The sequence below is a fragment of the Python bivittatus genome, unplaced genomic scaffold (assembly GCF_059951505.1).
Source record: "Python bivittatus isolate LINGU-HERP-01145 unplaced genomic scaffold, Pbiv_v1 ctg000530_np1212, whole genome shotgun sequence".
Lineage (NCBI taxonomy): Eukaryota > Metazoa > Chordata > Lepidosauria > Squamata > Pythonidae > Python > Python bivittatus.
Genome location: NW_028277085.1, coordinates 10,927,149 through 10,945,767, shown reverse-complemented (window position 1 = coordinate 10,945,767; position 18,619 = coordinate 10,927,149).

The following is an 18,619-nucleotide window of genomic DNA, read 5'->3' as shown; positions in this document are numbered from 1 at the left end:
GGTGGGTTTCTAAATTTTCCATCATGAGCCCACTTGGAGGTTCTGATGTACCGGTGTCTGACAGCACCCTTCATTGGAGAAGTGAGCAAACGCTTTGATGTGTTGTGAGATATAAATCTGTCTTTGCATTTGAAAGAATTAATGGAAGGATTCTGTATTTACTATAAGCCACTGCTTTATTGCTGCAAATTTTCACATATGCAAGTATCTCTGTTGCTCTGCAGGTGATAAATAGAAGAAAATTTTGGAGCAGGACTTTTCTACTATTTTACCCAATGATAGCATCCTCCCACCATGTTCTTCCATATCAGCATCTCTTTGATCCTTTTAACTGTAGATGCTAATAAGTTGTCAATAAATTAAACTGATCTATTTTTTCTTCTCCTTCTTCCACATTTTCCAGATGAGGGACATGTTTCTCCCTGCTTCGCATAATCCTCATGAGATAAGTGAAGTGGCAGGTCTGGCTGAGTGATAGGAGGGGGCACCAAGTCACCCAGTGAGCTTCTGTGGCTGAACCTGGGGTCTTCCGTGTCCAAGTTCAAAACCTAACCACCGCCCCATGCTGGCACTAAAGCTGGAACCTCAGCAGGTGTCACTTCCTCCCCTCCTTGACTGACAGATGCATTGGAACTCAAAACCAAAACATGCGGGGAGTCATCCAAGGAGCTGCAGCTTTCAAAAATATTTTTCTAACTCCGCTTTTGTTTCTATTTTTTGGTTTAAAATGGATATGGGTGGCATTTTTTTCTTCTCAACAGAGTGCCAAGTGGATAAATGCCTGCCTCATATCAATAACAACTGCTGATTCCCCCCTTTTGGGGGAGCCGAGTAATCAATCCTTCCAGCAAGCTGTTTCAGAGAAGTGCAAGCTTGCAGACTGAGATCACCATCTGTGTTTCCCTTTAGCCAGATCTCTGGCAATATTCCATTGAAGAAGAATTTGACTAGTTCCATTCACTCCAGCCTCTTTATTAAATTCTACTCTGAGTCTAGATAAACTTCATGGAACTAAAACTGCAGGATATGGAAACAAGAGGTTTTGGCTCTCGGTTCAGTTCTTAGAACAGCTACCCCAGCCAAATATCTTCAGGAACGTGGCACTAAAATGACCATGAACCTCCAACCGGTATGCTATCCATCTGAAGGATACCACATTAGAGAAGGTCCTGGTGGCCTGGCTCATTCATTCTGTTAAGCCATAAAGTGATTTAATTTTAGCTTCATGTGAATGGTAAGCCAACCTATTAAAGACTAATGTAGAAACCAAGATACTACAATTGGCTTCATACGTTGCCCTAGGGCAGTGTTGTCCAAACTTGGCCACTTTAAGATGAGTGGACTTCAACTCCCAGAATTCCCCAGCCAGCTGGGGAATTCTGGGAGTTGAAGTCCACTCATCTTAAAGTGGCCAAGTTTGGACAACACTGCCCTAGGCAATCACGTTGCTTGTTTGATTTTGGCTTAAAGCAATGCAAATCCAGCTAATTGTAGTTAAATCAATGAACCATGGATAAGCCAACCAAAGTTTAGTGCAACATATGAATGCAGTCTTCAGTTTCATCAAACCATAGTTAAAAGCACTCTGATTGTATATGAAGGCAGCTAGGTTATCTTTTGCATTGATTTGATGCTATTAAAACAAGCAGGGACAGATCTGGGCCATGTGAAATCAACTTAGTTTTTCATCAGAACTTGAAATGCAGAAACTAGATCTTGGTGAAGATCAGGTTCTTTTAGTGGGGATAGGATGCAGAAAAACAAGATTAAAAAACTGCATCTATTCAACTCAAGAATTTACTTTTAGTTGACACATTTTTTTCATACATAAGTGTGTCTTGAGTTCAGCAGCCTACTTTAGGAGGCAAAATTTAAGAGTTTTTTCCATTACGAGGGACTGGAAATGTTTGCTGACTGATCTGAAAGCGTGATAGGTTCTCTCAAAAGGTTTAAAAGAAAAAATGGTACTCCTTGTGGCATAGCATTTCTTTAAAATCAGTTTCAGTAGTCAACAGGAATTGACTGTGAAGACAATCAGTGATGCTACACTCAGTTAAAAGTATACCATATTCGTTCTGACTTTTCCAGATTGGGTTGGTGGGGCTGTAAGCAAACTGGTACATATTATTCCAACGGTGGTGGTAGAATGTAATTTTTTGGGTCAGCGGTTTGGTGGAAACAGTCCTGGGTTTTTTCACAATGCTGCTTGCTGTGATTTAGAGTTCACAGAGAGAAATATGGAATACATTTTACATGTCTGGTTTTCTCCTCAAGCATAGGCATATTTGTGTGTGAATGCTGAAAATGTTTCTCCTTAAACCAAAGGTTGCATTCAGTAAGATGTTCTCCTTTTGTGAGTGATACACTGAGACTGGATGGGAGAGAAGGGTCAACCTTCTTGGGTGCCAAGGGCATCGGGGTGGGGGTGGGGGTGGTGTCGAAGAAGTTAAAATAGCAGCCATAACTACATGAGATCTCCTTTTTAATGTGTGTTGCATGCGTGATGCACACAAAAAAGGAGCAGAGCTTGGATTGCATCCTTGTAACTCCCTTGACATTTTTTACTCCCCTGCAGAGGCTCCTTTTTGGTACCCCTTTCTTCCCTCTCCCTTGGCATCCCTTTTTCTCTCTTTCCAACTCAAAGGTTTGTGAGGTAGCGTGCCTGAGGTGAACCTTTTCTCCCCTCCATCCATTTTTGGCTCCCGGTTTCCCCTTCCAACCAACCATCTCCCCTTCCGGAAGTGTCTTGAGCTGCTCAGGACCCCCCCCCCAATTCTTCCAGCTTGCTTGAAAGATTCCAAGAGAGAAGTAAATGCACAAGGGCTGGGCCTGCGCTTTGCCAAGCGTGCTGGCGGTAGAAATACGTTCAAATGGTAGGCTAGCTCTTAGGGGTGTTGCTTGGATGGTAACCTTCACTGACATTTTAAAATGGCAATGAGAAAATTGATTTTCTTTTCTTTTTGCAAGTCAAGCAAAAAGCAATCGCAGATCTCCCCATGAGCACCCTTCCTGTTATGAACTGCATTTTAAAAAAAAAATCATCCTGCGCCTGAATTTTCAGAGGGTCCATTCCTGATTCAAAGCAAAGGGTGTGTGTGTGTGTGTGTGTGTGTGTGTGTGTGTGTATATATATATTATATATATAAAAATAAATAAAAATTCCCCTCTCGCCCCTATGGGTGGTCTGTGTCTTCCTCAATCTCAGGTCTTCTACCAGAGGCCTGGGAGTTTTAGGGATCTGCGCAGGATCTGAGCTGTTCCTAGCACTGCACTCTTCTGGACAGAGAGCTCTGAGGTTGTTCCTCGGATCTGTCGGAGCCATTCTCCCAGCTTAGGAGTCACAGCCCCGAGTGCTCCTACCACCACTGGGACCACTTTGGCCTTGACTTTCCACATCCTCTCTATTTCCTCCTTCAGGCCCTGGTACTTCTCCAGCTTCTCATGCTCCTTCTTCCTGATGTTGCTGTCACTTGGCACTGCTACATCTATCAGTACCGCCGTCTTCTGGTCCTTGTCTACTACCACAATGTCTGGATGACTGGCCAGTACCTGTCTGTCCATCTGCATCCGGAAGTCCCACAGGATCTGGAAGTCCCTCAGGATTTTATATATATATATATACACAAATATATATATACAAATATATACATACGTACAGACAGACACACACACACACGTACGTGGACACACATACGTGTGTGCGCACATTCTGTCCTGCTTCACCCATTGTATTCAAGCCTAATTGGGGTTGCTTGTTTTCGGCTTGCATTTTGCATGAACCCAGGCAATTATATCTTATCACAACAGATGAACTCAGCAAATGGAGGTTTGTTCTGACAACTATAATTAAGACATCATGGCTTGGTTGTGATACATGAACCCAGTTGTAGAATTGCCTAAGAATGGTTTTTCTTCTCATTTTCCTGAAAAGTGGAAATTAGGCTGAAGAGAGGAGAAATAGGACATTTTCTTTCCTCTTTCTTCTTGAGCAGCAAAACTCCCTATGTATTGCACCCCACAAATAAATTCTAGCGGTTTGTTGGAAAGGTGGTATGAGAATGTAGCTTAAGTTACGACACAGAATCGTAGAGATGGAGGGCACCTTAGAAGTAATTTAGGGCAACTTTCACATATTTTATAACTGGCGGGAAGCCAGGCCCACATTCAACGGTGAAATATTTCATGCAGAATTGCATTTATGCTATAATATATATATATATATATTTAAAAATGCCTTTATTAAACAGAACAAGAGAAAAAACAGAACATTTTTTTTTAAAAAAAAGAAAAGCAGAACAACAAACTACACATACAAGGGCTTCCTATATAAGTTTATACATGTATGTACTGTACATGTATGCTTGTGTATAAAGAGAAAAAATATAGACATACATGGGCACAAACACATGCATATACAGGTCATATCAAAAGTCAAGCCCTATAGGCCAGTCACAATATATTTCATTTTTTCAGAGAAAATAATGCCCTTCGAACGGTCACTCATGCCCTTGTTATCTCCCAGATAGACTACTGCAATGCGCTCTACATGGGGCTCCCCTTGAAGAGTATCTAGAAGCTTCAGCTGGTCCAGAATGCAGCCGCGCAAGCTATTTTTGGGGTCCAAAGAAGGACCCATATAACACCTTTGCTCTGTGAGCTGCATTGGGTACCAGTTTGCTTCCGGGTCCAATTCAAGGTGTTGGTTATCACCTTTAAAGCCCTAAATGGCATGGGGCCAGGCTACCTGAGGGACCTCCTCACCCCCACAATTTCAACCTGTCCCACCCGATCTCACAGAGAGGGCATGCTCCGGACCCCCTCGGCAAAAGAACTCCGACTAGTCGGGTCCAGAAGGTGGGCCTTCTCTGCTGTAGCCCCCGCCCTTTGGAACATCTTGCCCCCGGAGGTGAGACAGGCCCCCTCACTCCTGGCCTTTCGGAGGGATTTGAAGACCTGGCTCTACCATCTGGCCTGGGGCGGGGAGGGAGGGAGATTGTCAAAAATGGGGTTGGCTATCCCCCTAGAGGCCTAGTGTGGCTTCCATCGGCCTCTTGGATTTTTTTTTCCTCTTCTTTCCATTTGTGTAGATGTGTCTGTCTTTTATAAATTTTAATTATGTATTTATTGTTTTAAATTGATGTAAACCGCCCAGAGTCCCCCATTGCAGGGAGATGGATGGGGATAAGTCTATGTATAAATAAATAAATAAAGTTACTGTACTTAAGAATGTGCGGGCACCAAATGAGTAAGGAACTGTTTAGAAGAAAATGGCAACCAATTCAAACATTTGATGTAATTCATATAATACATTTTCTATGGGGCTTAACTTTTGGTACACCCTGTATATGAAGTTTTACCCAACAGTTTCAATATAGACTGACCCTATTTCATTATAATCAGCCATATGTTGTCTATGTCTCTAAACTCATAAGTCACAGATAACATCAGGTCCTCAGTTCATTATTTTAAATATGTGTCACTTTTCATTCTGATTTCCTAAAAAAAAAAATTGAAGTGGTTTACAATAATCAAAAATGTAATGTGATTTTTAAAATGTCATGCTTTGTTGAAAAAATCTCAGATTGATGTATAGAGCCAAGATTTACCCGTTCTGTGTCTACAAGTACCCAGTGAGATAGATCTAGCTAACCCACCTAAAAATCATCTATGAGCTCTGTGGTAACCTATTGTTCCCTATTCCTCCCAACATGTTATTAGTATTAGTATTCAAAAAGCAATCATACAGAATATAATGCAATGATATTTAATCATATACACCATTAGAAACATCATGGCCTTAAATATAATATTATGTGAGGATGAATTACAATTTAAAAATATTTGTAATATGCCAGAAGGAAAAAGGATGCTAATGTCCATGTTTTAATCCATCCTTTCCCAACTTGGTGGCCTTTACATGTAACAAGCTACAACTCTTAATCTTCCCAATGGCGACCAGTGTGGATGATGAGAGGTTATCTTGAAACATGCATGCTTTGGGTATGTATGGATGAGTAGGATCAAAAGATCATTGCAATGACCTTGGAAGTGCTTTAGTTAGCACTAAAGACACATGTGTAATTTACTGAATTTGCATCTTGCATGCTCCTTGTAAAAAAAGGCAAGCATTTGTCTATATGGTTGCCAGGAATTGAAATCATCTTGATTTCTTCTGCTTCTATCTAGTCCAGTTATCTGTTGGGCACCAGCTTGTGGTGACTGTTCTGTACACAGTGGCTGCATCTCGTTGGGAGAGAGGGGAGAGGTGAGAGGTTTCAGTTTTTAGAAGAATGGTCAGGTTTGTCCCTGACAGCCAACAACAACAGTGCTGGTGACTGGCGGAAGATTAGAGATCTGGCTGATATTCAAGCCAGACAAAATATTCATAGCCTCTCCAAACCATTGTTTTTAAATGTGTAGTGTCTCTAGGTGGGTGTCAGTTTTGGGGAGTCAGCATTTTAGAGCAGAGGGGAGAAAAGCTTTTCTTAATCCTGGCTGGGTTTTTATTTGTCAAGGCAATACTGAACAAATATGCCAAGGAAGCTGTGTTCTGATCCTTTATGTGACTTCAGAACCATCACAGTGTTGTCCTGCCTTTATGCCAAATATGCCTTCTTTTTTTTTGCAAAAGTGATAACTAAAGGGGCTTTCGGGGGATGGCTGGGTAGATGTCAAATGTGCAGCTTCTTCAAATGCCAGTTAAAAACTATTGTGTTCTTTGTAGTTTAGGAAATATCAGCTTGTATCTGAATGGAAGGAAGGGGGCTGGCATGGTGACAGTTCAAAATTGCCTATTTTTCATTCTAGTTCATCTGGTAGGATTTGAGCGGCTCGAGTCAAGGTTCTCTCTAATACTGTGTCAAAAGCTCTCCTCCAGTTCCTTGAAACTTGTCTTTCCCTGCTGTTTTTCTTCCACCATTCTCAGAGCATTGCAATTTATTTAGCTGATTTAAAAACACACACACACACACACACACACACACACACAAATTATTGTTGGGAAGTGGCAGAAGATACTACTGTGGCCTTTCTTCCCACTGCCATCATGAATTCATTTCTCCTTCACCCTGCAGCTCCCTGGCTAGCCTAATTTTCTGATCTGAAAAAGCTCCATGGGAGAAGTTCCCTCTTGGTCTGGTGGGAACAAAATCCAGACAAACTTCAGATCCTCAGAGTGATGATTCTACAAGAGACAAAATGCATTCCATCCCCCTTGACAACTTTACTACTGAGATCAACACAAGAGCATCCTCCTTCACTCTTGAGATTTTTTTACTATTTTTTTTCCTCCTTTGAAACCAAAAACAAAACATCATTTATTTTCCATCAGCTTGAATGTTTGGAGTGATGAAAGGTAGACATTTTTAGCATGACACTAACTTATTCTGGCTTTGCTTAGGTTTATACCTGCCCTCCTTTAGGAGCTCCAGATGGCACATCCAATATTCCTTCCTCCAATTATTCCTTCCAGACCAATAACTTGGTTCTTCCCCAATCCTGCTGTGACACCTTAAACAAAGTTCAAGAGGTCTTTTTAAAGTAAACCCTCATCTCTCCCAGGGTCACCACCAGCAGCTGGATGCCTTCTGCTGAGTCCAATGCAAACCATTTTTCTGATTCAGTCCCATCCCAGCCCCTTTTGATGGATAGAGCTGGTGCATATTATGTGTGTTATGGATCCAAGTCTTATTACATTCTCCACCAATGTGTACAAAATCAGTGGGCCAAAATCAACTCCTCTGATGCAATGGAATGCTGAAATCTGAAGTCCACATTCACCATTGAGAGCAAGCGTACTTCATTTGGTTGGAAGCTGGCTGTTAAATCCTAACTGCATTTCCAAATCAAAGTTTAGCGTGTTGCATCATTAGACAAATGTTGACTCCATTCCTGTACGAACTTTAGATATCCAGTGCTAGTGCTTAAGATGCAATATTAGCGTAACCAGAAACCGTTGCTCATCAAAAACTTGCAAAGGGTAATTTTTAAAAGAATTGGTGGCTGTAGGGGAAGGAGGAAGAAGAGAATAATATTGCCATCCTGCCTTGTATGCAAATAAAATAAGAGGAATAGTTATGATTGTAGATAGAATTCTTCCTTTAGCTGAGAGAAAACTGACTAGAATTACAGGGCCAACGGTTTGCACACTACCGAGAATGTTAATGGAGTTATTTATAAAATTCATGCTATAATAAAACTATTATAACAGCAATTAATTCTTGTTAATGTTAAGCAGAGCTAATGACATACTGCTGGCAAAATATTAAGCTTGCTCTTATTCTTTTGCTACATAGCTTGGTCAAGTAACCACACTACTGCTGTTGTTATCATTACTCATTTGTAATAATGTTGTAAGAAAGGACTATCTCTAGAGATGGAAGGGGATCTCTCTAGATCCTCAAGTACCTTAATTTATGTAGTTTCTAAAGTTTTAGACGAGATTGTGCAGCAGTTAATTAGCTGACCTGTTAATCCTCTGAAAAAGACAAGAGTGCAAGTCACTTGGTTAGACATGTATTATGGGAAGGAAAAATATAAGTGAAATAGTCCCTGCTTAAAGGAATGCTCCTCTGCCTTCTGGTCAATGAGACATTCAACAGGTAAACTATTTTCTATAATTATCGTTATAGTATATAACTATAGTATATAGTTGTAGGAAGAATATAATTAAAAGTTGCATTTCTATAGAATAGCGTTTCTCGGTCTCAACAACTTCAAGATTGGACTTCAACTCCCAGTTCTAGAAACACTGCTCTAGAACTTAAAAAAAAAAATAAAGCAGTCCTGTCCTCCTTTGGACCTGTGCATCCTCTACTTTTTTTGCTTTATCTGCTGAATTTCTAATCCTACTGAAGGCACTAGATCCCTGCCACAAAAGAAATGTAGTGATCCCATATAGATATATGTCTACAGAAGACAAAGGAACCTTGCATGGTACAAGCGAGATAGGACTCTGGCCAGTTTTTAAAATGTTTTTCCCAACTTCACCTGATGTTCAGGTAGTAACCTGAAAGTTACAACTTCCTTTTTCTTAAGTTACCTAAAGCTTATTTGTGATCAATAGCCACTAATAAAGATTATATATTTACTTTTATGTAAACTGAAAATGTGTTATGGGTCAATTCTAGCTGCTGATGCTCAAATTAAACTTGGCATCAGGAGATTTATGCCTAGTTCTCTATTTCAAGTTTTATTTATTTGTTTAAATTAGCAGCTACTGACAGACCGGATTCAGGCCAGGACTAGGGCACTTAAAGAATAGAGACTGAATTTTTCCCTGAACAGTTTCCCAGCCCAAAAGCATCCCTGTTCTCATGAGCAGTTGACTTGCTTGCAGGAGAAAACAATAGAAGTATCATACAGCAGTTCAACTGTGTTTCTCTCTCCCCCCTTCTCCATCTCTGTAGCCCTAATGTCATATCTTCTTTGGCTTTAAAACACCTGAGTAGCTTGATCCAAGATTGAAATCTTCTCTAGGCAGAATTTTGTCCTGTGCATAGTTCCAGGAATAATCAAGCTACATACAGCAATCCATAGCTCCTGCCCTATGGATCGTTCTCCCTCCAGAGATCAGGATGGTCCTGACCCTGCTGGCCTTTCATAAGTCCCTAAAGACCTGGCTCTGGACCAGGACCCCAAGTGTGTGCAGGGACCCATTTCTTGATTGTATTGGTGATTGGGGGATATGATATTCTCTCGGCGACTATGTATTTTAATTTTTGTATCGTTGTAATTGTTTTTACTTTAATTTTGTGTGCCCTCCAGAGTCACTTGTTGAGATGGGCAGCCATCCAAATTGAATTAATAATAAATACATTGGGGCAGAATGCAACAAGGTGGGTAGTTATGGGCACACTGCAGTATGCCCACATAATGCCACTGCTCTGCAAGGTGCACTGGCTCCTCATGGGCTTCTGGGTGCAATTCAAGGTGGTACTTACACTTATAAAGCCCTTCATGGCACAGGGCTGGGGTACTTGCAGGCCCACCGATCTCCAATCATTTGAAAAAATGTAAGGCACGTTGCAGTCCAGCATTGGTGGAAGAAGAAGGAGAATCCAATGGATTTATTTTGTTGAACTGTAAATTGAAAGTTACAAGACTTGGAGCTCAATGAACTGTTAATGTTCACAGAAAGTTACAAAGAAATGTGGAGCAGCACCCTCCAGTCCACCCCACAGAGCATCCTCCCATTTTCCTCTTCGCCTGCAGGTGTTTATTGACGTCTTCCTACTGTGCATGTTTCACAGGAGCCAAACATAGATTCTGGCAGCCTAATGATTATTAATTTTATAGATTAGATGCTGACAATAACTCTGACCCTGCAGAGAGCACAGTATGACAGAATCCTTGTTGGCCGGAATGCGATCAACTGATTCTTTGAAAGGGAAATAATTCTGATGTTTGCAAGCTTATCTTTTGAAGCAGCCCCTGCTGGTTTTCTTTTGGGCAGGGAAGAATCCAAAATGGCATTTGGGAAAGTGTTCTGGGTGACATTCAGGAATAGAGGCAGACACAAATGTGGGTGGGTTGTATTCAAAAGGATCAGAGTGCCATGTGCAACTGCCAGTGACTGCCACTCACCCCACTTTTTAACTCATTTTAAAGCAAAAGAAACCCAACAAACACTTATCGACAAAATAACTCCTGGCTTTGGTTAGCAATGATCTTATCAACCAATATCTATTCCCAGCTATTCATCTGGTGCCACCTATGCCCCATGTCTTTCTTTTCAGATAAACTGGCTTGGTAGCAAATTTCTGTCCATCTATCCCAACTGGTAGGCTTTGCTTCCTCATAGACTCCTACAGCTAAATGAGTTCATTTCAACCATTGGCACCAACCCCTGCAAGAAATCCAAATGAAAGCATTCCTGCTGAATGGGGGAGGGGGACCACTTTCTCCTTGAAACATCTGACAAAAGGAAGCCCATCGCCTCCCTTAGTAGCTGGTTCCACTGTCAAGCTGCTCTTGCTGTTTGGAAGCTGGGTATTGAGATGGAGATTAAAGTGGTTGAAGAAATAGGGAGTAGAAAGATGGGACCATTTGCCCATGTACCCCCATCTACTTTTGTTGGTGGAACTCTCAAGATTTCCAACAAGGTGCTTCCTTCCACTAGTTCATTTTGAGTTCACCAAATGGAGATGTTTCTGCATTTAAGTTCCACATTGAGTCTTGGTCTTTTCCATCCTTGGCAGCTGCTTTATTTCCAGCTCAGACTTGTTCTGTATCTTGTCATCATTGTTAGTGATTGAGACATCCTACTTCACAAGTTGGAGAACAGGGAGAGAGAAAAATGTTGTTCTTGCTTCTCCTGATAGACATCTAAATGTCCTGAGCTATGCTTGAATTCAGCCTGTGGACAATCTTAACAAGGGGAATTAAACTCTTTTCTTTTGTCTTGACTTCCTCTAATTTTCCTTGTGTCAATTTCATGTGATGAATTCTTTGAATCAGAGATCTGTCCTTTCAAAGATGGATGAGATTTAATTTTTGGCATGTAAATTTTCCTAATGTTTAAATTATCATATTCTTTGAGTTGGATGCTTGTGATAGTACTTACACATCCATACAGTTTTCTCAGCAGTCTTATGGAATTGGTTTGACATTGCCTTCTGGGGGGAAAAAAAAATCACTTTCCGGGCTAGCCTATAGTCCTGGAATTCTCTGAGCATCTCCCATCCACAGACTAGCCAAGCCCAACCCTGTTGAGCTTCCAGGCTTACACTAGATCAGCCATGTATTTTTAAATGCAACTGTAATCTCTCTTTTACAATATTACTGCTACAGTTGCACGCAACTTTCAATAGGGTCTATTTACTACAGACCCTCTTTTTGCAGAATTTTGATCAGGAAAAGACAATTGCTAGTGGACTCTCCTGTGAAGTGTAGTGGAAGTGAAATACCCCAATTCATATCTGGTAGAATTCATTTACATTCTTATTTTGAAATTCCTGGAAAAGCAAATCACATTGATGGCCCTCTATCAATAATGAGGATAATACCAGACTTTCCATGCTGAATCCTTTCTGTTTCAGAGTGACCAGACCTTATTGGTTCCATTTTGGGGGGTGGGGGAAAACAAACCTGTCTTTCAAAAGAACTTCTCATTTTAAATTAATTCTTAGCCATGTCGGTGTGAGGAGAACATTTTGTCAGTGACAAATATAGTGACGAAAAGGCTCAGAGATCAAAACATTATGGGATGGGGATAATCCTCTTTGGCTGTTGGCACTAGAATGGATAGTTCCATTCAATCACTTTAAATTATATTGATTTCCCTAGCCCACTCCCTCAGCTTTCTGCCTTACATGGATTTTTCATCTCTGGAAATCGATACTATGGATCTCTTGATGTGGAAAGGTGGGGGGCCATGCTTGCTGAAATGTGGAGCAGATGAGGAAAGAAACTGAGATTTTCACTTGGGCTTCTTGCTTTGATGATCCTAAAAACTGACCAGCCATTTTAGGTTAGCTTTAGCCAGTATTTTCACAAGGGGAACGGAACCAACCGAAAGCAGAATGTCGGAAGAACCAGCCATCAACAGGGCTGTAATGAAGGTGATAGATTCATCCCCAGGTAGGTACAGCTTTTATTTTCAAAGATTAACATTCTAAGAAAAAAATGGCCCAGCCAAAACTACTAAGTGTTCTAAGCTTGTTCTGAGTGGCTTGTTTGTTTTGTTGCATGATGCACTGCTGTTTTGTTCAGAGCACCAAACTCGGCTGTTTGAGTTGCATTCTTTGAGTGTTTGGTGCCATTCTGGGGCTTGAGACTGGTTGTTTTTATTATTTGTTTTCCAGCCTAACCAGTAGAGGAGCAGAGATCAGTTGTCTCCATATTGCTACTGACTTTGACTGGACAGCATGAGAGGGAGAGGAAGATGCCGTGCTGGAGCAAAGCAGCAATCACCAAGCACTGAGCCCACGGTTTAGGTCTGAAGAATCTTTGGACTAGGCCAGCATTTCTCAACCTTGGCAGGTGGAAGATGTGTGGACTTCAACTCCAAGAGGCTGGCTGGGGAATGCTGGGAGCTGAAGTCCACGCATCTGAAAGCTGCCAAGGTTGAGAAACACTGGACTAGGCTCTGGTGTTGCTTTTCAGTGGATGGAGGAAGACCATTTGCAGCTGGATGCCTCCCTCCCTAGTAGGAAGATTACAAGGTATTGTATGTACCTTGCAAAAGAAGGCTGGTAAGAAAGAGGAAAGACAGCAGACAACGCAAAAGCATCATGTGTGCCTCTGCATTTACTGAGAGGCATTGCTAATGCTGCAAGATTAAGTTGTAAATGCAAAGACCACTGTTTGGGTCATGTTGCTTTTTTGATGAACTTGGGTTGACATGTTTTCACTCATTTACTCAGGTGGCCTGCTGATGTTGAACCTGAAAGTACATTTAGAATTATAGAAACATCTGGGCTGGGCCAATTGATCCTTAATCCATTTGGGTATCTGTGCATGCTCTTGGGCTCAGTTAATGGATTATTGTCATCACTAAAATGTTGCATGCCCTTGTATTATTTTTTTCAAGAGAAAAAAATAAAAAGGTGGAAGAAGCTGTATAGCTCAGTGGGAGGTGTTTGTCTTCAGAACCATTATCTGATGCCATGGATTTGTGGCTTCCATTATAAAGGCCTTCAATAGTGACTGAAAAGAAAATGAGAATGTATTGCACCTTTGTACCAATGTTAGCAGGTATAAAATGGCTCCAGTGAGCATTCAACTCTTATTTAATTCCCCAGTAAAATAAACTGATGTTAACAGTCACCACACAGCTCAAAACTGTAGGGTAGACAAAGAAAAAAGACAGAATTTGAGATTGATCTCCTCTTTCCCCCTTAGATTGGTTATCTTAGGAATGCAGGGGTGGAATACAAATCGATGTGAATCCTCCCGCCAGCACAAGGGAGCCTTGGGAATGAAGAACAGGAATATGCAAAAGCTTTCACTGTTCATTGAAAGAAGAAAAGAGTCCCTGGAAGCTAGAAAGCAAATAATAACCTCTGAAAATCTTGAGCTAAATCCAAATTAAGTCATTTAGATATTCAGAGTAGAATGAGTTGGGAGCTAACTCTAGCTGATCAATTGGCAAGGATACCGAAACTGAGCTTAGTAACTCCATATTTGGTGTTACCAAAATTGAGTTTAGTAACTCCATTTGGAACAATGTTTCTCAACCTTGGCAACTTTAAGAGGGGTGGACTTCAATTCCCAGAACTGTCCAGCCAGCATGCTGGCTGGGCAATTCTGGGAGTTGGTCCACCCCTCTTAAAGTTGGTAAGGTTGAGAAACGCTGGTTTGGAGTTGTTTTGGCTGGCTGGAGGTTGCAGAAGGAAACCTGGACAATTCTAATTGCAAAATTGGAATGGTCCAACCCTATTTGTTGCAACCCAAATTGTCCTCCCCATCACCTGGTATGTTCCCTTTGCACCTGACAAAAACAAGGCTGAAGGGAGAGATCTGATATCCAATTCCTCCCTCCAACTTTGGAAAGAAGAAACCAACTTATCCTCTGTCATTGCGATATCACTTCTGGGAGCACAGGATCCCTTTATGACAGGTTCTACTGATTCAGGCAATTAAAAGAAAAAAATCTTTCTGCACTGGTGGAAAGCTGAAATAAAAATGAATGAATGAAAACTCACTTTCCATTAATGAGTGTGAAAGCACTTCTCAATCTGAGCAAGATGCCATTTTTTTTCTGAGAAAAATAAAATGAAAGGGGTTACTTGGAAGCAACTTTACTGAACAGTGCATGTGCTAAACATACTATAAACACCATAAAAATCATGCCTCTGTTTTCAATAAGACAGAAAGCTATAAGCTGAATAGGGGTTGAAATGGACAGTAGATACTCAGGGTTTGTTTTGTGGTTTGCTGGTTTTTCTTGTTTCTGCAATGCTATTTATTCTAGAGGTCCTTTGAATGTAGCATCTGCAAGCGCAAAAGTAAAACCAAAGATTCATATAAATAAAATAAAACAAGTGAAGGAAGGGAGGGATAATTTCCGACTTGCAAGATTCTGTTAATGTAACCTCACAATCAAAATACAGCTAGTACTCCTGGTTGTGCTTCTTGTCTGGACTACCTTGCAAGGCTAACATCAGTCTTGCAAGTCTCTAAGGACCCCTCCTTTCCTTCACTTTTATTCTCCCGAAAACTAGGGAGGGTCCCTTCTGAGACACTTTCATCACCCCTCCTCCTTCGGACTCAAATTTCGTTTATCGGACTATTGTCTAGGCTGAGGCTCTTCCTCCAGTCTCCCAAGGTCATTCCAACCTACCATTTACAGTAAAACCTTGGATTGCGAGTAACTTGTTCTGCGAGTGTTCCGCAAGACGAGCAAACATTTCTAATAAATTTTAACTTGAGCAATGAGCAATGTCTTGCAATAAGAGTAGTACGTGACGCTGAACGTCACATGATCACAACTGAGCCAATGGTGGTTCTCTCTCTCGCTGCGGGATTGTGGGTGATCGCTTTGATATACAAATGCTTTGGATCACAAGCATGTTTCTGGAACGAATTATGCTTGCAAACCAAGGTTTTACTGTACATGATGTGACTGAAGGTCTGCCTGCTTTTTTCGTGCATTGTGCAGGACACTATCCTGACATTTTTGACCACAGCCTGAGATACCCCTGTTTTGCACATTGTCCTAAGGCCTTGAATCTTCACTGCCTCCTTTTGAGAATAGCACTCCTTCTTTCATACGCCATTTTTAAAATATTTTGCTTGGAACGACACAGATTCAAGATGAATCTAAGGGAAGTCTGCGTATGTGCTTTTGACCAGCTTCTTTGCTTAACGTGATGGCTAAATAATTCTCAGGTTCTTTGTTTTCATAGGATGTTTTAAATCTAATCGGATGATATTTAAATACTGTATGTCTGAAAAAGCCCAAAATGTGCAAAAGAAAAAAAAAAGTAGCTTATTTCTATACGCCTTGATTGAGTAATGGGTAAAAAAACCCAAAGGCTCAATGTTCATTACAGAAATGGGAAATGTAATCTCTGGTTTCTTTTTACTTGGTCCAGTGGGAAATGTGGAAAAGAACTACTCGTCTCTGCATTCATTGATTTCTCCCAAATTATCACAAAAGGAGCATTTGTTTTTTCCTCTTGAGGGGGAAAAAACGGGAAAAACTTACTGGAGAAAAACTAGGGATGTCTTGCAAGTAAAATTAGAGTAGAACTGAGTTTCAACTATACCTTGTTTTTCACAAGTGTGTTCACTATGACAAATCTTTCCCATTTTCTCTCCCCCCCCTTTTTTTTAAAGCATATTTTGGAAAAATGTTGGCATATCCAGTTCAACTGCCTTTGTTTAATTATTTTTATAACTATTGTCAAACAGCTAGATTGGATTGACTCAGTATAAAATTTAGTGACTTTTCTGTGTATTCACTTGAGTGAAAGCATCCATGTGGCTAATATGGAAAGAAAACAGGAGGCGGTGAGTTAAGGAAACTAGGACATTAGGAATATTGATTAATTACAATATAGCCTGGCATACTTATCTCTAAAGTGATCTTGAGAAATCTATTCCTAGAAGATTATTCTTTTGTAGAAATGTAATGAGATGGCTGTAAATATTTGGGGAGCGAGAGTTCCACTCTGTAGAAATAATGAAGTTTGATCCTAGTATTGAAAACTGGAAAATATTTAGTGCAGTTCTTTGTCACTGGTTTAATAAAATCAAAATGTGCTCTAGCTTGAGACAGAAATGGAAGAAGATGGATATGTTACCTATAGATTAGAAACTCGTTTTCATTGATTGCTCTAAAGAAAAAATCAGGATCTTCATTTTCTTTCTTTCATTTCATTTCATTTGCTAATTCACACCCTTTATTACTCCTCTTACATTCCAAGTCACAATCTTCCATAAGCAGTCAGTATAAATATATATTGAGTCCACCCACCTATCCAGATTCTTCATATTTTTAGTAAGATAGAGATGGTGTAGACTATGTTACCAGCCTTAGTCACAACCACGTCATTTGCAGCTTTCCTTGCTAATAGTAAAGAGACTTTGGTTAGTTTTGGCATATTTTGGCCAGTGTACCAAAGCATAACCAAAGCCTTCTATTCTATGAATGATAGGAGCTGTCGTCTAGAGATGGGCTTGTAAGCTGACATATGTACAGAAAGAAAAATAGAGATGTTGTATGTCTGAAACTAAGAGAAAGGGGAAAGATATAGTAGACTTGAATGAAAGTGGCCTGATCTTGTGGAGTGAAATGGTTGGATACGTGCAGGGGAATAAAGGTGTAGATTTAAATATGAATGAAAGAATTTACCATTGCCTGTATCTCACTGATGATGAAGTACACGCAATCTACTGACACACACTTAGGATACACACTTGTTTGCTTAACAAATCATGGTTTTAAAATGGTGCCTTAGCATTATGTTAAACCTAGTCAATGAGTAGAATACTTGTGCATTTTGCTATTGGCTTACAATGTGGATTTGATTAGCAAAGCAGGATGGCTAATTTCTGTGGAATGTTGAGTGTGTCCAGCACATTATGAACTTAACAGTGGAAGAAACTAAAATTGGTCTGTGGCTTCTACTCCGGCTTGTTCTAAGCATTGTTAACTCATGCAACATGATAAACTAGCCATGGGCTGATCCTGTTGGATCATTAGTTATCATTATCATCATTATCATTAATCATTAATCATCATTATCAACTCATTAGTAAGAATAATTGGAGCAGTGTGCTGCTTAACAGTACACTGCTCCAATTATTAATGCTCTTAGGTTGTGTGCATGTGTGTGTTGGGTCTCAAATATATGTATGTATAAGTGTGTACCTCTGTGTGTGGGGGGGTGTATTTATATAGTTCAGAGACACAGACATGAGTATTAGCTACTTCATTTTGTTGAGATTGTACTTACATTTTCAATCACTTAAGGAGGAGTCCTATGTACGCTTATCTAGAAGAAAAGCCTATGGGATAGTCCTTCACCCATAATTATATTTTGATCAATTATTACATTTAAAAATTATCACACAATGAGTGAAACACATTATTGGATAAAGCATTATCCATAAATGCTCCATTTGCTCAATTAGGACATTTCTGATAATTTGCAATGTATCATGATGGCTACAGAAAAGAACCTGGTCCGAAAGCAGGAAGAAGATATAAGTCACCTCTGATATACCTGGGCATCTATCTAGGAGAAGGTTTATGAGGCCTGTACAAAATCAGAATAAAAGGGGTGGCACCACTGCATGTGTCTCACTGACCCAGCTTCTCCAAGTCTGCAAGGACAGATCCATTCAGATTTGGGGACACTACCCTTCTTCCCTTCCAAAAGTGCAGGGTGTTGGATTGGCCCAAAAAGAAAGCATTTTGACTGAGCACCTAAGTAAGAATTTACTTCTGAATAGATACTGTTGCTAGGACTACTGGGAATTTTGGACCCAATTCAGATCTGCAGAATCTTCATATTCTTCCATCCCACAGATGTAGTGGTTTTTTCTTCCTTGAGAGAAAAAAAAATTGGGGGGGGGTTGAGTCTGGCAATGAAAACCCATTAACTGAACAGAAGATTAGGTAGATGAACAACAAAGCTAAGAGTTTCATCTCGTCCTTGGTGGTAAGGAG